General features: G+C 37.6%; 1 protein-coding gene across 1 annotated transcript in view; it reads right to left on the bottom strand.

The window, feature by feature from the left end:
- Positions 1 to 20,532, bottom strand: part of CCR1 (C-C motif chemokine receptor 1) — a 174,139-nt gene that overhangs the window by 80,162 nt on the left and 73,445 nt on the right. The window lies entirely within an intron of this gene.

The following is a 20,532-nucleotide window of genomic DNA, read 5'->3' as shown; positions in this document are numbered from 1 at the left end:
TGATGTCCACTAAAGGGCAAAGCCCTCCCCAAGGCCTGCCAGCCCTACACAACACGACTCCCAACCACCTCTCTGCCATGGGTCCCTGCACACTCCCCCCGCTCACTCCCTCTGTTCCAGCTACTCTGGCCCCCTTGCTGTTCCTCTGTGCAAAAGTACTGAAATTTCCTCAGGTCGGACATATATCTAAAACAGGAACTGCTGGATCAGAGCATCTCTACATTTTCTAGATACTGCCAAATTGCTCTACAAATTGATTTGCCAATTTACATTCCTACCCACATTATGGAAGAGGGCTGGTTTCTCCACATCCTCAGCAACATTGGCATTTTCATCTTTACTAATCAGACAGGTGGGAACGGTTCGCCCGATACTATTTCAGTTTGCATTTTCTTGATTAGGATGGAGATTTAGCATATTTTCCTGTTTATTGGCCATTTGTATTTCTTATTCCGAAAAGCTGATGGGGGAGAGAGGAGACTTTAATAACTCAATTTCTTAGAACTAAGTTTATTCGGTTTTTCTATTTTTCATGAGTCAATTTCACCAATGTATAATTTCTAGGAAATTACGCATTTTGTCCAAATTTCCAAATGTATTGGCATAAAGTTGCTCCAGGCATTCTCTTATGATGGTTATTCTCTGTTCTACTTAGTCTTTTATTGCTGTTGTTGCTAATATTGCTTATTTGTGCCTCTTCTCTTTTTTTTTTCCTTCATCCATTTTGTTGGAGGTGGGATCACTGAGACTGTGAACGGTCTCAGGTCAGGTTTTGCCACTGAATGAGTTATGAACAAAAGTTTTCAGTTTTCAGAATCTTCTGGATTTCAGACTTGTGGACTACAGATTATGGATCGATGCTTTCATTTTCATTCAGCTCTAATTACTTTATAATCTTTGTTCTGCTTTCATAAGGCATTTAGAAAATTATTTAGTTTTCAAAAACATGTGTTTTTGGTTTTTATAATTTATGCAAAGACGGTTTCTAATTTAACAAACTGTGGTCAGAGAATGTGGTCTGTGTGATACCATTTCGTTCTTATTTGCTAATAACTCCATTATGAACTCGGATCTGGTCAGTGTTTATCAAAGTTCTCTATATAGTCTCAGTTCCAGAGCTTCTCTTCTGGTGACTCATGAATGGACTGTGGGTGTTGTAACATATTGATTTCTTCAGCCCTCAGGACAGTTGAGCAGGGCCTTCTCATAAGCAACCTCATCTGGGTTTCCTGGAGGGCAGCCCCTTGCCCAAGAAGCTCATGCAGTAGCCTCCATGGGCAGTAAACTCACGACCTCCTTCCAGACCTTGTGCTCTATGGTAATGTGCTAAGAGCCCAGACAAGGTGACACTCACATCACCAGCCAGCTGCAGAGCTCATGGCTGCCCAGCAAGGACAAGGGGTCTGTGGAACTGATATTCATATTCCAGGTGCCCAGGAGATGGAGCACAGCCAAGGCCTCTGGTAGAGACTGGGGCCCAGGGAGGCTCAGTGGGGCTCCCAGCTGACGCAGCTTCAGGTAGCAGCATCAACTCTCTGCTTTACGTATTTCAGTCACTTCTGTCCATTTGTGCCTGATGTACCCTTTCAGTGGCATCCAAACCAGCTGGAGGGGTGACTGTTCCAACAATGTTATGTGTGCTTTGTAAAGTAGAACTACATCATCTTCTAGATCCTTTACATAACACATTTGATTGCCTTTGATATTCATTTGTATTTCAACATTATAAAAAATTTCAATATTACATTTGTTAATGAAAGAGAACTATTAGATTCTTCACATATAATTTCAACTGCTGCAAAATTTTGTATGGTTGTAAATACTGTGCTTTATTTTGATTAAAAAATTATTATTTATGTGAATAAAGTTTCTCATTTATTGTGATTATCAAGAATTTGATCATCAACGTGATACACCATATCAATAAACTGAAGGAGAAAAACCATATGATCATCTCAGTAGATGCAGAGAAAGCTTTTGACAAAATTCAACACCCATTTATGATAAAAACCCTGCAGAAAGCAGGCATAGAGGGAACTTTCCTCAACATAATAAAGGCCATATATGACAAACCCACAGCCAGCATTGTCCTCAATGGTGAAAAACTGAAACCATTTCCACTAAGATCAGGAACAAGACAAGGTTTCCCACTCTCACCACTCTTATTAAACCTAGTTTTGGAAGTTCTAGCCACAGCAATCAGAGAAAAAAAAAAAATAAAAGGAATCCAGATAGGAAAAGAAGAGGTAAAGCTGTCACTGTTTGCAGATGACATGATACTACACATAGAGAATACTAAGGATGCTACCAGAAAACTACTAGAGCTAATCAATGAATTTGGTAAAGTAGCAGGATACAAAATTAATGCACAGAAATCTCTGGCATTCTTATACACTAACGAAAAATCTGAGAGTGAAATTAAGAAAACACTCCCATTTACATTGCAACAAAAAGAATAAGATATCTAGGAATAAACCTACCTAAGGAGACAAAAGACTTGTATGCAGAAAACTATAAGACACTGATGAAAGAAATTAAACATCATACAAATAGGTGGAGAAATATACCATGTTCTTGGATTGGAAGGATCAACATTGTGAAAATGACTCTACTACCCAAAGCAATCTACAGATTCAATGCAATCCCTATCAAATTACCACTGGCATTTTTTATAGAACTAGAACAAAAAATTTCACAATTTGTATGGAAACACAAAAGACCCCGAATAGCCAAAGCAATCTTGAGAATGAAAAATGGAGCTGGAGGAATCAGGCTCCCTTACTTCAGACTCTACTACAAGGCTACAGTAATCAAGATAGTATGGTACTGGCACAAAAACAGAAATATAGATCAATGGAACAGGATAGAAAGCCCAGAGATAAACCCACACACATATGGTCACCTTATCTTTGATAAAGGTGGGAAGGATATACAGTGGAGAAGACAGCCTCTTCAATAAGTGGTGCTGGGAAAACTGGACAGCTACCTGTAAAAGTATGAAATTAGAACACTCCCTAACACCACACACAAAAATAAACTCAAAATGGGTTAAAGACCTAAATGTAAGGCCAGACACTATCAAACGCTTAGAGGAAAACATAGGCAGAACACTCTGACATAAATCACAGCAAGATCCTTTTTGACCCATCTCCTAGAGAAATGGAAATAAAAACAAAAATAAACAAATGGGACCTAATGAAACTTAAAAGCTTTTGCACAGCAAAGGATACCATAAACAAAACCAAAAGACACCCCTCAGAATGGGAGAAAATAGTTGCAAATGAAGCAATTGACAAAGGATTAATCTCTAAAATTTATAAGCAACTCATGCAGCTCAATAACAAAAAAACAAACAACCCAATCCAAAAATGGGCAGAAGACCTAAATAGACATTTCTCCAAAGAAGATATACCAATTGCCAACAAACACATGAAAGAATGCTCAACATCATTAATCATTAGAGAAATGCGAATCAAAACTACGATGAGATATCATCTCACACCGGTCAGAATAGCCATCATCAAAAAATCTAGAAACAATAAATGCTGGAGAGGGTGTGGAGAAAAGGGAACACTCTTGCACTGCTGGTGGGAATGTAAATTGATACAGCCACTATGGAGAACAGTAAGGAGGTTCCTGAAAAAACTACAAATAGAACTACCATATGACCCAGCAATCCCGCTACTGGGCATATACCCTGAGAAAACCATAATTCAAAAAGAGTCATGTACCAAAATGTTTATTGCAGCTCTATTTACGATAGCCAGGACATGGAAGCAACCTAAGTGTCCATCAACAGATGAATGGATAAAGAAGATGTGGCACATATATACAATGGAATATTACTCGGCCATAAAAAGAAATGAATTTGAGTTATTTGTAGTGAGGTGGATGGACCTGGAGTCTGTCATACAGAGTGAAGTAAGTCAGAAGGATAAAAACAAATACCGTATGCTAACACATATATATGGAATCTAAGAAAAAAAATGTCATGAAGAGATTACTGGTAGGACGGGAATAAAACACAGACCTACTAGAGCATGGACTTGAGGATATGGGGAGGGGGAAGGGTAAGCTGTGACGAAGTGAGAGAGTGGCAGGGACATATACACACTACCAAATGTAAATTAGATAGCTAGTGGGAAGCTGCCACATAGCACAGGGAGATCACCTCTGTGCTTTGTGACCACCTAGAGGGGTGGGATAGGGAGGGTGGGAGGGAGGGTGACGCAAGAGGGAAGAGATATGGGAACATATGTATATGTATAACTGATTCACTTTGTTGTAAAGGAGAAACTAACACACTATTGTAAAACAGTTATACTCAAATAAAGATGTTAAAAAATAAAAAAGAATTTGAAATTATTGTCATCAAAAATCTTGATCTGGAACGTGTCCAGCAGTTTCACGCATAAAATATGATAATGGCTTATGTTTGTGGGAGCAACTTTATTTCTCATTTTAAAAAATGGGAAAATATTTTATTTGTAAAATTTATTTTAAAACCAATGTTAATATTTTATATTATGAATTTTACACCTTATTATAATTATAATACTAATAAAATGAAAATTACTTTCTTAACAGATCATTCCTTTAATAGTATGTAGTCTTCTTCTTTCCCAAATTTAGGATTTTGCCTTAAATTCTACTTTGATATTATATGTCAGTGTTCTTTTGACAAATTGTTTTACAGAATAACTCTTTCCAACCCCTTTATTTTCAGTCTACATGGTGTTCTTATAGGAGTTCTTATATAAGCAGTGAGTGATAGTTTGCTTTCAACAAATCATGTTAATCCACTTACTTTTTACTTCTTTTGTGGCTATTGATATCATGTTAATCCACTTACTTTTTACTTCTTTTGTGGCTATTGATATCATGTTAATCCACTTACTTTTTACTTCTTTTGTGGCTATTGACATAATCTGACTTACTTTAGCCATTTTGCTTTATTTTCTCTTTACCAACTTTTTTCCTTTTTTTTTTTTCTTAAATCTCATTCCCTGTATTTATTCCCCTGCTACTTTGGAGGCTACAGATTATAGTCAATTCTCTTCACAGTTACTCTTTATTTTTTTAAGCATCCATATTTAATTACAGATTTTTCTAACAGATTTTGAAGTTATTTAATATTTTCTATTTTCCTCCTAAATGCAACATGGATTTTTGCTCACTTTACCCACTGAACATCACCTCCCTACTATCTAGTCATTACTGCTTGGAGGCTTGTTTTTGGTTTTTTTTCACATTTTTAAACAGCAAAAACAAAAAAGTTTTCTTCCATCAGTCTTTAAATTTACCAATATATTTTTATCAGTTTCTATCTTACAGCAGTTTTTTATATCCCATCGTTTCCTTCCAAGTTCACTCCTCTTCTTGTTAGAGCATATTTTGGGGAGATAGTTCTTTTATTGAGTGTCTATAGACAGTGGAATTCCCTAATCCTTGTATGTCTTAAGATCTTTTTCATTTGTCTTCATTCTTTGTTTTTGTTTTTGTTTTTGCGGTAGGCGGGCCTCTCACTGTTGTGGCCTCTCCCGTTGCGGAGCACAGGCTCCGGACGCCTGGCAGCCTCAGCGGCCATGGCTCACAGGCCTAGCTGCTCCGCACCATGTGGGATCTTCCCGGACCGGGGCACGAACCCGTGTGCCCTGCATCGGCAGGCGGACTCCCAACCACTGCGCCACCAGGGAAGCCCTTGTCTTCATTCTTGAATGATAAATTAGCAGGCTATAAAATCTCTAGGTTGACAGTCATTTTCCGTAAATACTTTGATGACAGTACTTTGTCATCTGGCATAAAAACAGTCTTCTCTCTTTGACATCTTTGAAGAGTTTCTCTGTATCACTGATGTGCTGCAGTTTCACAATAATATATTTAAGCATATCTTGGCTCCATCTCCATTCAAGATATGCCTAGACATATGATTGTGAACCACTTAATATATTTATTTTAAAGTACTTTTTCAATTAATTAATAACTAATTTCATCTGGAGTAAATTTGAATCAGTATGATTCAGGACACAACTAACAGAAAAGACAACCAAAATAATGGCTTAAACAATTAGGAGAGTTATTATTTCACATAACAAGCGGTCGAGAGGTAAGATAATGTCATACAATGATCAGTCATACACAATGTTTTAAGACAAAAAATCTACCTGCATCATTAGCTTATTTTACCTTATTCATTCTTTTAGCTAATAAACAAATCATACATGCCCTTTTCTTTACAAGTATTTACACTGGCAGAAATCAGAAAAAAAAATGGCTTATTATTACCAAGGGCAACAAATTATCAAGCAAGAGAACCAATTTCACAAACCAGACTTGGATACCTAAAGTTGCATTTCACAGCAGTTATAGTAACATCAAAAGTCCAAGTGACTTGAAAATCTGTTACAAATGCACTGCAAGGATGATTTTTTTATGATAAAAGAAAAAGGTGCTCACAGTTAACAAATTTTCTCACCCTGTTCCTTAACAGACAAAGAAGTAGGATCAATATTCTTTACATATTAAGTGAACGTTTTCAGCTTAATATGTTATTAGAACTGACTCTTGAATTGCATTTATGGTTCAGAACTTCGTCTACCCTCTGCAGCTGCTGAGAGGTAGGGTTGTTGGTAGAAAAAGAGAAAGGGAGAAAGACTCTCTTACTTTTGATCTTTCTTAGACAATTTTCAATAGCACTGAGAACTGAAAGGATTGAAATTCTCAAGGTTAAGGACAGGAATTTCATTGCGTAAATTTTTGAGCAGGAAAATTTTATGTATATAAAACAGCATTTTACATTAAAAACCATTATATTTTTGGTCCATTATTCCAAGCTGTTACCTGTTTTTGAATTCTGTACCTGTCTTTTAAATCATCTGTTGTCACTCCCAACTTTGTGCCAAATGCTATTCTAATAAAGCATTCTTCTTTACTTTCATATCCCCAATCACATACTGCAATTACCCATTTATTTGTGTGTGTGCTTTTAATTAAAGTTAACTGTAGATTCACATGCTTTTAGTTATAAGAAATAATACAGAAAAATCTTATGTACCCCTTACCAGTTTCCTTCATGGCAACATCTTAGAAAAATATAATACAACATCACAACCATGATATTGACATCAATACAGTTGAGATACAGAACAATTCCATCTCCAGAAGGAACCCTGGGTTGCTTTTCTTAGAGCCATACCACTCCCCTCCCTATCCCTCCTCATCCACATTCCTTATCCCTGGCAACTGCTAATCTAATATTCATTTCTAAAATTTTGTAATTTCAAGAATGTTATGTAAACTGAATCACACAGTATGTAACATTTTGAAATGCCTTCTTTCAGTATAATTTCCTTGAGATTCATCTATGTTGTGGTATCAATAATTTGTTTCTATTTATTACTGAGTAGTATTCTCTGGTGTGGATGTGCCTCAACTTGTTTTAACCAGTCAGCCACTGACAGCCATCTCAGTGGTTTCCAGTTTTTGACTATTATGAATAAAGCCACTATAAACATTCATGTATAGGTTTCTGTTATGAACCTAAGTTTTCATTTCTCTGGAAATCAATGCTTAGAAATTCAGTAGCTGTGTCATACAGCATTTGCATGTTTAATTTTAAGAGACTGCCAACTTATTTTCTGGGATGGCTGTCAAGTTTTACATTCTCACCAGCAATGCAATATATAAGCACTCTTCTGCATTGTCACCAGCATTTGATTTTAGCCACCCTGATAGATATTTAGTGATAGCTCATCATGACTTAATTTGCATTTCCCTAGTGGAAAGTGATGTTGAACATTTTTTCATGTGCTTTTTGGCCATTTCCACTTTGGTAAAATGTCTGTTCGTGTTTTTTTGTCCTTTTTAGGTGAGTTGTTTGTTGGATTTTTAACTGGTGAGTTCTGAGAGTTCTTTATACGTTCCCTTTGTTGGATATGTGGGTTGCAAATATTTTCTCCACTCTGTAGCTTGCCTTTTTACCTTCTTAAGAGAATATTTTGCAAACTAAAAGCTTTTACCTTGAAGTTCAACTTATCAATTTTTTTCTTTTATGGATCCTGTTTTTTGTGTTAAGTCTAAGATCTCTGCCTAATGCTAGATCCCAACGTTTCTTTGTTTTTACAAAAGATGTAAAAAAACATTTAACATTTAAGTCCATGATCCATTTTGAGTTGATTTTTGTATTTTTTTTCTTTCCTAGGATAACTATTTGCTCGAGCACCATTTGTTGAAAAGTTTATTCTCCCTCCAATGAATTACTTTTGTCAACAATCAGTTGGCCATATTTACGTGGGTCTATTTCTGGATTCTCTATTTTGTTCCATTTATCTATGTGAATATACCTCCACTAATTTCACATATTGATTACTGTAGCTATATAATGTCTTAAAATCTAGTATACTAATTCTTCTCACTTAGTTCATTTTCAAGATTGTTATAGCTATTCTAGTTCCTTTGCTTTCCCACATAAACTATAGAATAATCTTGCTTATATCTACGAATAATCTTGCTGAGATTTTGAAATGAACCGCATTAAACCTGTATATTAGTTTGGGGATAACTGACAACATTACTATGTTGAGCCTTCTAATTCATGATCATAGTAAGTCTCTGCATTTAGAAAGATCTTTGATTTCTTTCATCAGTGTTTTGTAGTTTTCAGCATAGTCATCCTGTACATGTTTTGTTGGAGCTATACCTAAAATATTTCATTTTTTGAGCAACTGTAAATTGTGTTGTATTTTTAACTTCTGTGTCCATATTCATTGCTAATACAGAAACACAATTGCTTTTTACTTGCTTATCTTGCATCCTCCAACTTTATCGAACTCATTATTTCTAGAAGTTTTCTTTGTAGATTCCTTGAAATTTCCTATGTAGACAATTATATTATCTGCAAATAGGGACACTTTATTTCTTACTGTTGGATCTGTATATTTTTGTTTTCTTTTCTTCCATACTGCACTGGGCAAAAGACTCATTATGATGGTGAATAAGAGTGGTAAAAGTGCACATTCTTGCCTTGTTCCTGACTTTATAAGGAAAGCATTAAGTCATTCACCATTAAGCATAACCCTAAGCTGTAGGTTTTTTGTAGCAGAAAGTTTTGCTTTATTTCTGGTTTTCTGAGATTTTTTTCATGGATGCATGTTGAATTCTCTCAAACGCTTTTCTTCATCAATTGATACAATCATGTGATTTTCTTCTTTAGCCTTTAATGTAGTGGATTACATTAACTGATTTTCTTTTTTTTTACAATTTTTTTAAACATCTTTATTGGAGTATAGTTGCTTTACAATGGTGTGTTAGTTTGTGCCTTACAACAAAGTGAATCAGTTATACATATACATATGTTCCCATATCTCTTCCCTCTTGTGTCTCCCTCCATCCCACCCTCCCTATCCCACCCCTCTAGGTGGTCACAAACCACCTAGCTGATCTCCCTGTGCCATGTGGCTGCTTCCCACTAGCTATCCACCCTACGTTTGGTAGTGTATATATGTCCATGCCACTCTCTCACTTCGTCACAGCTTACCCTTCCCCCTCCCCATATCCTCAAGTCCATGCTCTAGTAGGTCTGTGTTTTATTCCCGTCCTACCAGTAATCTCTTCATGACATATTTTTCCTTAGATTCCATATATATGTGTTAGCATACTGTATTTGACTTACTTCACTCTGTATGACAGACTCCAGGTCCATCCACCTCACTACAAATAACTCAAATTCGTTTCTTTTTATGGCTGAGTAATATTCCATTGTATGTATGTGCCACATCTTCTTTATCCATTCATCTGTTGATGGACACTTAGGTTGCTTCCATGTCCTGGCTATCGTAAATAGAGCTGCAATGAACATTTTGGTACATGACTCTTTTTGAATTATGGTTTTCTCAGGGTATATGCCCAGTAGTGGGATTGCTGGGTCGTATGGTAGTTCTATTTGTAGTTTTTTAAGGAACCTCCATACTGTTCTCCATAGTGACTGTACCAATTCACAATCCCACCAGCAGTGCAAGAGGGTTCCCTTTTCTCCACATCCTCTCCAGCATTTATTGTTTCTAGGTTTTTTGATGATGGCCATTCTGACCAGTGTGAGATGATATCTCATTGTAGTTTTGATTTGCATTTCTCTGACGATTAATGATGTTGAGCATTCTTTCATGTGTTTGTTGGCAATCGGTATATCTTCTTTGGAGAAATGTCTATTTAGGTCTTCTGCCCATTTTTGGAATATTAAGCCAGCCTTGCATCCCTGGAACAAACCTCCCTGGGTCGTGTTATATAATTGTTTTTAAATATTGATGAATTCTATTCGTTAATATTTTCTTAAGGATTTTTATGTGTGTAATCATGCGGAATATTGGTCTATAGTTATCTTTTTTTTTTTTTTTTTTTTTTGCGGTACACGGGACTCTCACTGTTGTGGCCTCTTCCATTGCGGAGCACAGGCTCCGGACGCGCAGGCTCAGTGGCCATGACTCATGGGCCCAGCCGCTCTGCGGCATGTGGGATCTTCCCAGACCAGGGCACGAACCTGTGGTCCCCTGCATCGGCAGGCGGACTCTCAACCACTACGCCACCAGGGAAGCCCTATAGTTATCTTTTATTGTATTAACTTTTCCTGATTTTGGTAAAAAGATAGTTCTAGCTATATTAAATTATAAGTGTTCCCTCCACTTCTACTTTCTGGGAGCTACTGAATAGAATTGGCTTTAATTCTCCAGTGAAACCATACAGACCTGGAAATTTCTTTTTTGGGAATGTTTTAAATTATTAATTTAATTTCCTTAATAGTTATAAGAATATTCAAATTATCTATTTCATACTGGGTGAGTTTTGACAGTATGTGCTTTTGAAGAAATCGGTGCATTTCATCTAAGTTATGAGATTTCGGTTTGTAGAACTGCCTTATTTTTCCTCTTTGTTGTCAATGTTATTGATCTTTTAGCAGTTTCTTTTGTTTCAATGATTTCCTTTATTGTTTTTCTCTTTTCAGTTTCATTGATTTTTGCCCTTATTTTTTTCTTAATATCTTTATTTGAGTAAAACTGTTTTACAATAGTGTGTTAGTTTCTCCCTTACAACAAAGTGAATCAGTTCTACATATACATATGTTCCCATATCTCTTCCCTCTTGCGTCACCCTCCCTCCCACCCTCCCTATCCCACCCCTCTAGGTGGTCACAAAGCACAGAGGTGATCTCCGTGTGCTATGTGGCAGCTTCTCACTAGCTATCTAATTTACATTTGGTAGTGTGTATATGTCCCTGCCACTCTCTCACTTCGTCACAGCTTACCCTTCCCCCTCCCCATATCCTCAAGTCCATGCTCTAGTAGGTCTGTTTTATTCCCGTCCTACCAGTAATCTCTTCATGACATTTTTTTTCTTAGATTCCATATATATGTGTTAGCATACGGTATTTGTTTTTGTCCTTCTGACTTACTTCACTCTGTATGACAGACTCCAGGTCTATCTCTGCCCTTATTTTTAGTATTTTCTTACTGTTTCTTGCTTTGGGTTTATTTAACTCTTCTTTTTCTAGCTTTTGGAAGTGGGAGCTTAAATAATTGATATGAAATTTCTATTCTTTTCTAATGTAAGCATTTATTGCTATAAATTTCTCTCTTGGCACTGCATTAGCAGTGTCCCACAGATTTTGATATATCGTATTCTCTTTTTAATTTAGTTGAATGTATTTTTTAAATTTTATTTATTTTTATTTATTTTATTTTTGGCTGCATTGGGTCTTTGTTGCTGCGCATGGGCTTTCTCTAGTTGTGGCGAGTGGGGGCTACTCGGCTACTCTTCACTGCAGTGCACAGGCTTCTCATTGCAATGGCTTTTCTTGTTGAGGAGCATGGCCTCTAGGCACGCGGCTTCAGCAGTCGTGGAACGTGGGCTCAGTAGTTGTGGCTCGCAGGCTTAGTTGTAGCTTGTGGGCTCTAGAGCGCAGGCTCAGTAGTTGTAGCACAGGGGCTTAGCTGCTTCGCAGCATGTGGGATCTTCCCGGATGAGAGCTCAAACCCGTGTTCCCTGCATTGGCAGGCAGATTCTTAACCACTGCGCCACACAGGGAAGCCCCTGAATGTATTTTTTATTTCCTTTAAGACTTCCTTTTTGATGCATGGATTATTTAGAAGTATGTTGCTTAATTTCCAAATGTTTGTTTTTCCTGTTATCTATTATTAATTTCTATTTGATTCCACTGTGGTCTGAGAAAACACTCTGTATTATTTCAACTCTTAAATGTGTTGAGGTTTGTTTTATGGCCTAGGACATAGTCTACCTTCATGTGTGCCCTGTGGTGCTTAAAAAGAATGTGTGTTCTACCTCTGTACAGTGGAGTGTTCTTTAAATGTCAGATCCTGTTAATGGGTGGGGCTATTAAGCTCTTCTATAACCTTGATGATTTTCTGTCTGATTGTTCTATCAGTTGTTGACAGTAGGATGCTGAGGTCTCCGACTATAATTGTAAATTTATCTACTTCTCCTTTCAGTTCTTTCAGTCTTTGCTTCACTTACTTTGCAGTTCTGATGTCTGGTGCAGACACATTTAGGATCTCTATGTCTTCTTGGTAGAGTGTCCCTTTTATCATTATGTCCTCTCTGTCCCTTTCTATCCTGGTTAATGTCCCTCTCTGTCCCTGTTAATTTTCTTTGCTCTGAATTCTGATATTAAGAGCCATTATTGTTTCTTTTGACTGCTGTTGGCATGATATATATATTTCCATTTCTTTACTTTCAATCTACATGTGTTATTATATTTGAATTGAGATTCTTGTAGGCAGGATACAGTTGGGTCATTTTTTAAAAATCCATTCTGCCTATATTTGTGTTTTAAAAGGTATATTTATATTTAATGTTATTGTTGACCGTGTCAGCGCTTACGTCTGCCATTTACTTTTTAATCTCTATTTGTTCTGTTTACCATTTCTCAATTTTCTTTTCCTGCCTTTCTGCGGATTATTTGAACATTTTTTTTTAGAATTCAATTTTGATCTATCCATTGTGTTTTTGAGTGTACCTCTTTGTATACTTTTTGGTTTTTGTTTTTGGTTTTTTTTGGTGGTGGTCATTCTAAATATTACTTGATATATAAACATAACAGTTTACTGGTATTGACATTTCACCAGTTCAAATGACATGCAGAACCCTACCTCCTTCTACTTCCCTTTATCCTTCCTCATTTATATTTTAATTCTCTTAACATATTTCCTCTACATATATCTCAAACCACACCAAACAGCATTATAAGTTCTGCTTCAATCATCAAAAGTCATTTATGAAACTTGATATCAGCAGGAAGATGTGTTGTTCTGACCCATATTTTTACTCTTTCCATTGTTCTTGCCCTCTTCCTGATGTTCTAAGAATTCTTAATCTTATTATTTCCTTTCTGTTTAGGGAATTTCCTTTAGCCATTCCCTTGTGAGAAAAGAGAGGCAGCAAATGCTCTCTTTTCTCTCATCTGATGTCTTGATTTTCCCTTCACTCCTGCTGGATATTTTCACTGGATATAGGTTTCTGGATCAAATAGTTCTTTTTTTCAGCACTTAAAATATTGTGCCACTAACTTTGAGCCTTTATGATTTCTGATGAGAAATTCACTGTCATACTATTTTTGTTTGCCCTCTATAGGTAATGTGTTTCAAACTGCTTTCAAGATTTTTTTAATGTCTTCAGTTTTCCGAAGTTTGACAATGATGTGTCTTGATTGTATCTTTTGCTAAGTTTATAAAGTTTCATCCATTATTTGTTTGAGTACTTTTTCAGACTCATTCTCTTTCTCCTCCCCTTCTGGAAGTCTGACGAATGAATGCTGGATTCTTTTGTTATAGTCCCTCAGATTCCTGAGGCCCTGTTCTTTTCTTTTTCCTCAGTCTTTTTTCTTTCTGTTATTTCTATTGTTCAAATTTTAAGTTCACTGATTTTTTTTTTCCTCTGTCACTTCCACTTCTGCTGTTGAGCCCATGCAGCAATTTTTTGTTGTTCTTATTGTTGTATTTTTCAGTTTTATAATCTCCATGTGGTTCTTCTTTATATCCTCTATTTCTTTCTGAGAAATAGAGGATATATTTTCTTTGCTGAGATGTTCAGTTTATTCATGTTTCAAGTGTGTTTATAATTGCTTATTGAAGCCTTTTATATGATGGCTGCTTTTCATTACTTGTATTTCTAACATCTGTATCGTCTCACTGTTGGAAACTGTTGATTGTCTCTATTCTTTCAAATTGAGATTTTATTGCTTCTTGGTATGACAAGTGACTTTCTATTGAAACCTGGACATTTTGAGTAGCGTAATATAGGACTCTGGATCTTATTTAAACCCTCTGTTTTAGTTGGCTTCTTTAACACTGCTCTAGCAGGGGAAAGGGTGGTACTGCCTTGTTAGTGCCACGTAGGGGTAAATGTCCGGGTTTTTCCACTTGGTCTTCATTGACACCCAAGGGGGAGGAGGGGCTCTTGTTACTGCTAGGTGGAAGTGAGAGTACCCACTAGGTTTCCGCTAATACCATTCTGGATGGGAGGGGTGAGAGTGCCTCATTATTGTTCCTCCATGTGGCCTCCACTGATACCACATTACCACTGGACCTTGTTAATGAGTGGTGGTAAAAGTCCTGTCTTCCCACTAGTTTTCCTCTGACACCACCCCACTGGGGAGTGGGAGGGATCCTTTTTTACTGCTGGATGGGAACTGAATTCCAGGCTCCTCACATAGTCTCCACTGACACTGAAGGGTGGTGGGGATGAGCCTCATTCCCTGGTGGGGATGAAAGTCCCTGCTCCCCACCTGGTTTTCTTGACACCATTCTTCCATGAGAGGAGGGGAGAAGTTTGGGCAGTCTCATTAAAGCCTGTGGTCATGCTCACCACTGGTCTTTGACAGCCTGGGTGGGGTTGGGGGTCACAGTTCTCTCTGAGGCATTTGGCTGGAATAGAGCGTATAATGTCTGAAAGTTTTCTGTCTTTCTAGTCCTTGGGCCAGAGAGAGTAGAAATTCATTGGAGCTATTTTTTGTCTGTATCTGTTGTCATTTCTAGGTTCCTAGCTTTTCCAGCACCCAGCCTGGGATATATGAGATGCAAAGAAAACCCAATGAACTCATCACCGTGTTGTACCTTGGGTCCTGAGGTCTCTAGCTGGTTTGCCTTCTTCTCTCCACCTTTCAGAGTTTTCTTTTTTTTAATTAAACTTATGATTATTTATTTATTTATTATTTTTGGCTGTGTTGGGTCTTCGTTGCCGTGCAGCCTTTCTCTAGTTGTGGCGAGCAGGGGCTATTCTTCAGTGCAGTGCATGGGCTTCTCATTATAGTGGCTTCTCTTGCTGCAGAGCATAGGCTCTAGGCGCATGGGCTTCAGTAGTTGTGGCACACAGGCTCAACAGTTGTGGCTCATGGATTCTAGAGCACAGGCTCAGTAGTTGTGGCACACAGGCTTAGTTGTTCTGTGGCATGTGGGATCTTCCCGGACCAGGGATCGAACCCATGTCCCCTGCATTGGTTGGCAGGCAGATTCTTAACCACTGCACCACCAGGGAAGTCCCTCAGAGTTTTCTTATGTTTGTTTTATATACGATGATCAGAGGTTTTAGTTGTATTCAGTGGGAAGAATAGGGAAAAGTACTTTTACTCCATCTTCCTGGAAGTTCCTATTTGTTTAATTTTATGTCCTTGTCCCACAGCTAGACTGTAAGAGCTGTGTCTGTTTTGTCTACTATAGCAATTCCAGGAACCGATACAATGTCCAGGTGATTGTGGGTGCTTGATAATGAATGCATGAAAAGTACTAAAAGGAAATAGAATTAAATCTTTACGGTGTAGACTTTTTTTAAAACATCTTTATTGGAGTATAATTGCTTTACAATGGTGTGTTAGCTTCTGCTTTATACAAAGTGAATCAGTTATACATATACATATGCTCCCATATCTCTTCCCTCTTGTGTCTCCCTCCCTCCCACCCTCCCTACCCCAACCCTCTAGGTGGTCACAAACCACCTAGCTGACCTCCTACAGTGTAGACTTTTGATGGTAGAACAATAGTGATTTTCCCCCTCTCTCTCTCTATGCATCGAACAATTTTTCTAAAATTAGCATGTATCACCTTTATAATAGAAGAAATGAGCTTTTTAACAGAAGAAATTGCCCAAGATAGGTGAAGATATATTGAGAGCATCCATTTTTTCCAAAAGAGATTTACTCTCCAGATTCAGATAAGTCACATTAGAGGTATGGAAAGGATTTGCAGGTATAACTAGAAAACTGTTGTCAATAATACTCAGAGAGTAAGAGAGGAGGCAAAAGACTGGACGGAGTTGGGAAGATATCCTTGCTTCACTTATATAAAAGGAGAGATTGTTGAGTATTTACTTAAGTGAGACTGGTACTGAAACTTCACAAATGCTGGGCAGAATAATTAGATGCTAGTTAAAAGATACTAGTTAAAAGACACTAATTATGAGGAGCTTGCCAAGGTAAAGTGGTAAGGTTAAGCCCCCAGATATGATAGGAATGAGAGGTAGGGGTGGAGAAATGGAGGGGAATTTACAAAACAAATACTTACTCACTCCCTCTGGTAAACTCAATGTCCAAAGTTCATGAACTTCTTGAATATCACTCTTTCATTTCCACCCCCAACTTCTGACCTAGATTTCCCTGCAGTTAGTCCACCATGCTTATGAACTTCTGGTTTAGCCCCTCTTGTGCATGCCTAAGCAACACTTCTCAGTTCCACCCTACTTGCCCACCCTGTCGTTTTTTGTCGCTTAATCCCTTGGCCTAGTGCCACCCTACCCCCCTGGCAGAGCAACCAACTCTTCCACTATAGGACAACATACATCCTCTAATAACAATTCATGCCATACCAACTACATTTCCCTTTTCAATGAAGTTACTCAATTGGTAAATCCAGGAATGCCAATGAACCCCAATGACAACAAGATATCTGGCAGGCTCTCTACTGCCTAGTACATATCTTGGCATTTGGAGTTCAAATAATGAGAAACAGATTTAATTGGACTGGATTGGACTGAATAGAGACCTATGGCATAGCTTAGTCAAAGGAGAAATGAAGACCAGTTCAATAATGGTATCTAACAAGAGTTGATTAATGGGTTAATATTACCCTCAAAGAAGATCTTTAGGGGTAAGCTAAATCTATCACGGTGAACTATTTTCTAGTCAATGATTTAGCAGTTACTTGAATGAGGGCACTAAAGCTGTGGCTTGCTGGAATGACAACTGGCACAAAGTTGGGAATGACAGCTAATGAAATAACAGAACCAGATTTCAAAAACATCTTGACAGCTTGTGCTTGGTTAAAACTAAGAGGATAAAATTTAATAGGAATAAATATAAAGTCTCATTTTTAGATGCATTAAAAACTAACCTCTCAAAAATGTCAAATAATGATAATAGCTAAAGTATGTAAGTTTATAGTAAACATGATCCATTTATATTTTATAAATTGTCATAATATTATTGGAAAGTAATGGGGCAAATGTTTCAACAGTCATAAACTATTTTTTTCTCTTTGACACAGTTACTCCATTCCTCAGGATTTATACTGGTCTAAAAAGAAGAAAATGCCAAATGCAAAAAGAAGCTCATTACAGCACTACTTATAATAGCAAAAACCTGGAGACAAATGTACAATAATAGTGATAATGCTTAGTAATTTGATATATATCAACCACATTATGTACCTTAAAAAGGTGAGGAGATTTTTAAAGGAAGAGGTGTTATTCTAAAGACAATACAGCACCAGAAATAAATCTTACAGTATGTGATTAAAACAAAATTATTTCCCATTCTATGAATACAACTGCAAAATTATATGTGCTTATGTATATTTTCAACAAGAATTATGAACAAGAACTGCATAAAAACAGAAAATGAAAGCAATCTGTTAGAATATTGTGATTTTTTTCTCCTCTAATATTATTTCAATAGCATATAAATTAATGAATTTTTAGCTGCACAAGACAGGATGAGATATCTAACCTGTTATCAGTTTATGCTCATAAGATACCTAATAGTTTTTATTAGGGGCAAAGCACATGTTTGTTGGTTTGTTCTTTTCTCTTTAAAAGGTGTTTATTGATCATATACAAAATAAAGAAAACCTTATATATCACAAACATACACTATTTACAGCAATAAATACCCAGGGGCCCGCCCAGTGCTGCCCCTCGTGGACAATAATTTAGCAATAAATGCTGCACCGGGCAGGGAGGGCACGAGGCCGCCGCCACCCAGGTCAGCCAGGGTGCTCCAGTGACGCCCCTCCCCACCTGGATCCTCAACAACCCTCGCCCACCCCAGCCCACCCCGGCAGATCCCAGCGTACCCACCCCACCTCCTGTCTTCAGCCCTAGGCAGGGCAGGCAGGGTCTGATCAACTCTGCTCCGCCCACCTCTCAGCGCCAAAGCACATGTTTAAATGGAAGAAGAGTTATGTCCCCCAAAAAAGAGTTAACCAGAAATCTACACAGAGATCAAAACCCTGAGCAAATGAGGTAAAAAAAATCTCCTTCTACTGGAATGTCTGGAATATTTTATGGAAGTCTAGGGGTCATCATAAGATGGAGCACATCTCTACAGGACTAATCCTTGATGACATTCCATAATAGGTGTGGCTTCTCTCTTCTGCCCACTCTGGAACCAGAATCTGACTGCCAGGACCAGTTCAGTCCACCCCAAATTAAAACAGTACAAGGGTATTTTTCTACTTTGTATCGAAACACCACAGTTATTTTTTTTAAAACTGTGGTGCTGGTACAAAAGTGGACAAATATATCAATAGAACAGAATACAAAGTATAGTAACAAATTCATAAATATAAGAAAATTTAATATATGATAAACGTGGCATTGCAAAGCAGTGGGGGAAAGACAGATACTTTCTTGGAATGAGGCTCTTAACTAAAGTCTTCTCAAGTTAACTAACTAACCCCAGGAGGGTATATTCTTTTTTTTTTTTAAACATCTTTATTGGAGTAGAATTGCTTTACAATGGTGTGTTAGTTTCTGCTTTATAACAAAGTGAATCAGCTATACATATTCATATGTCCCCATATCTCCTCCCTCTTGCATCTCCCTCCCTTCCACCCCTCTAGGTGGTCACAAAGCACCGAGCTGATCTCCCTGTGCTATGTGGCCTCTTCCCACTAGCTATCTATTTTACATTTGGTAGTGTATGTCGTCATACAGGAGGGTATATTCTTGATTGAGGTATTTCAAATGTTAACTAGTGCTCCCAGGATATGGATTAAAACTAAATAACACCTCTATATTACATGTTTAAAACTGAAGTGTTTTAAATTAAATTCCAGACAACACAATAGCATTTTATTACAGGTGACCACAGGTGGTACTTTCATTAGCTGTTTCAAAAGCCGATGCCTTAATACCAGCTGGATTTTCATCACCTTTAGCCCCAACCAGGCCAGGGAATCAATCCCAGTCCCCTCATTTCCCTGATGGTCTGTGGTCTGTGCTCCTCTAGATACCAACTTCTACTTGGTCAAGGTTCTTAGAGTGAGCAATAGAAACAATTCTAATTGATATAGGAGCAAATAATTTTATTGGAAGGGTATCAGTAGCTGCCATAATTGATGAGGAGACTAAGGATCTAGGTTTGGGCATAAACTAAGGCACATCCATTATCCTGGTGACATAAATGTTTTACTTCTGCTATTGCTGAAGACCCTGTCACCCAACACTGGTCAATCAATGACACCACAGCCACTGTGAATGAGCTCTAACCTGGCAACCACTCCCTCAAGATGAAAATTTCCAGAGGGCAGCAAATGGTCAGGCCTAGATCACATGCTCAGCCACAAGGTGTCAGAAAGTGAGACGGGGGCATTTCTCCCCTGCTTTGGCTTCCAAAGTGGAAAGCAGAGCTGCCCCCTCCTTATCTGGGTTATTTCTGAAAATAGGAAGAGTGTTTTCATACTGGGCAGCCAAAATAATACATGCTCATTTTACCCCACCAATTACACATTCTCCTTTCTCTTAAAGGCTCAAATGAGGTCACATTCTCTTCTTTCTCTCCAGATCAAAACCTACATTCAGGAGAGTATCTGATTAATATTTTTAGTATGAAGAAATGACTGATAATGGCAAGTGTATTGGTACCTTGCTTCTGATAGTATTTGGCCTCAGACCAATTACATAAACGGTTTGAGCCTTGAGTTCCTCATCTTTAAAATGAGAATACCATCATTTAACCTCATACCGTTGTTGCAAAAACTCAAAATGCCACAGTGTATCTGAAATGCTTCCTACATGAAGGACACAAAACAGGGCTTGAGTAAGTGTAGAGTCCTAACACCTTCCCGGATAGAGAGACTACTGTTGTAAAGATGCCCATTTTCCTCAAGTTAAACTAGAAATTCAGTACAATTTAATAGTTTTTTTTTTTTAAACTGGACAAAGTGATTCAAAGTTTACAAAGAAAATGTGAGACCCCAAACAATATCTGAAACAGAAGAATAAAGTCTCATCCATTCAGAGATCAAAACATATTAT

The sequence above is a fragment of the Kogia breviceps genome, chromosome 10, assembly GCF_026419965.1.
Source record: "Kogia breviceps isolate mKogBre1 chromosome 10, mKogBre1 haplotype 1, whole genome shotgun sequence".
NCBI lineage: Eukaryota > Metazoa > Chordata > Mammalia > Artiodactyla > Physeteridae > Kogia > Kogia breviceps.
This window is presented reverse-complemented; position numbering and strand designations above follow the sequence as displayed.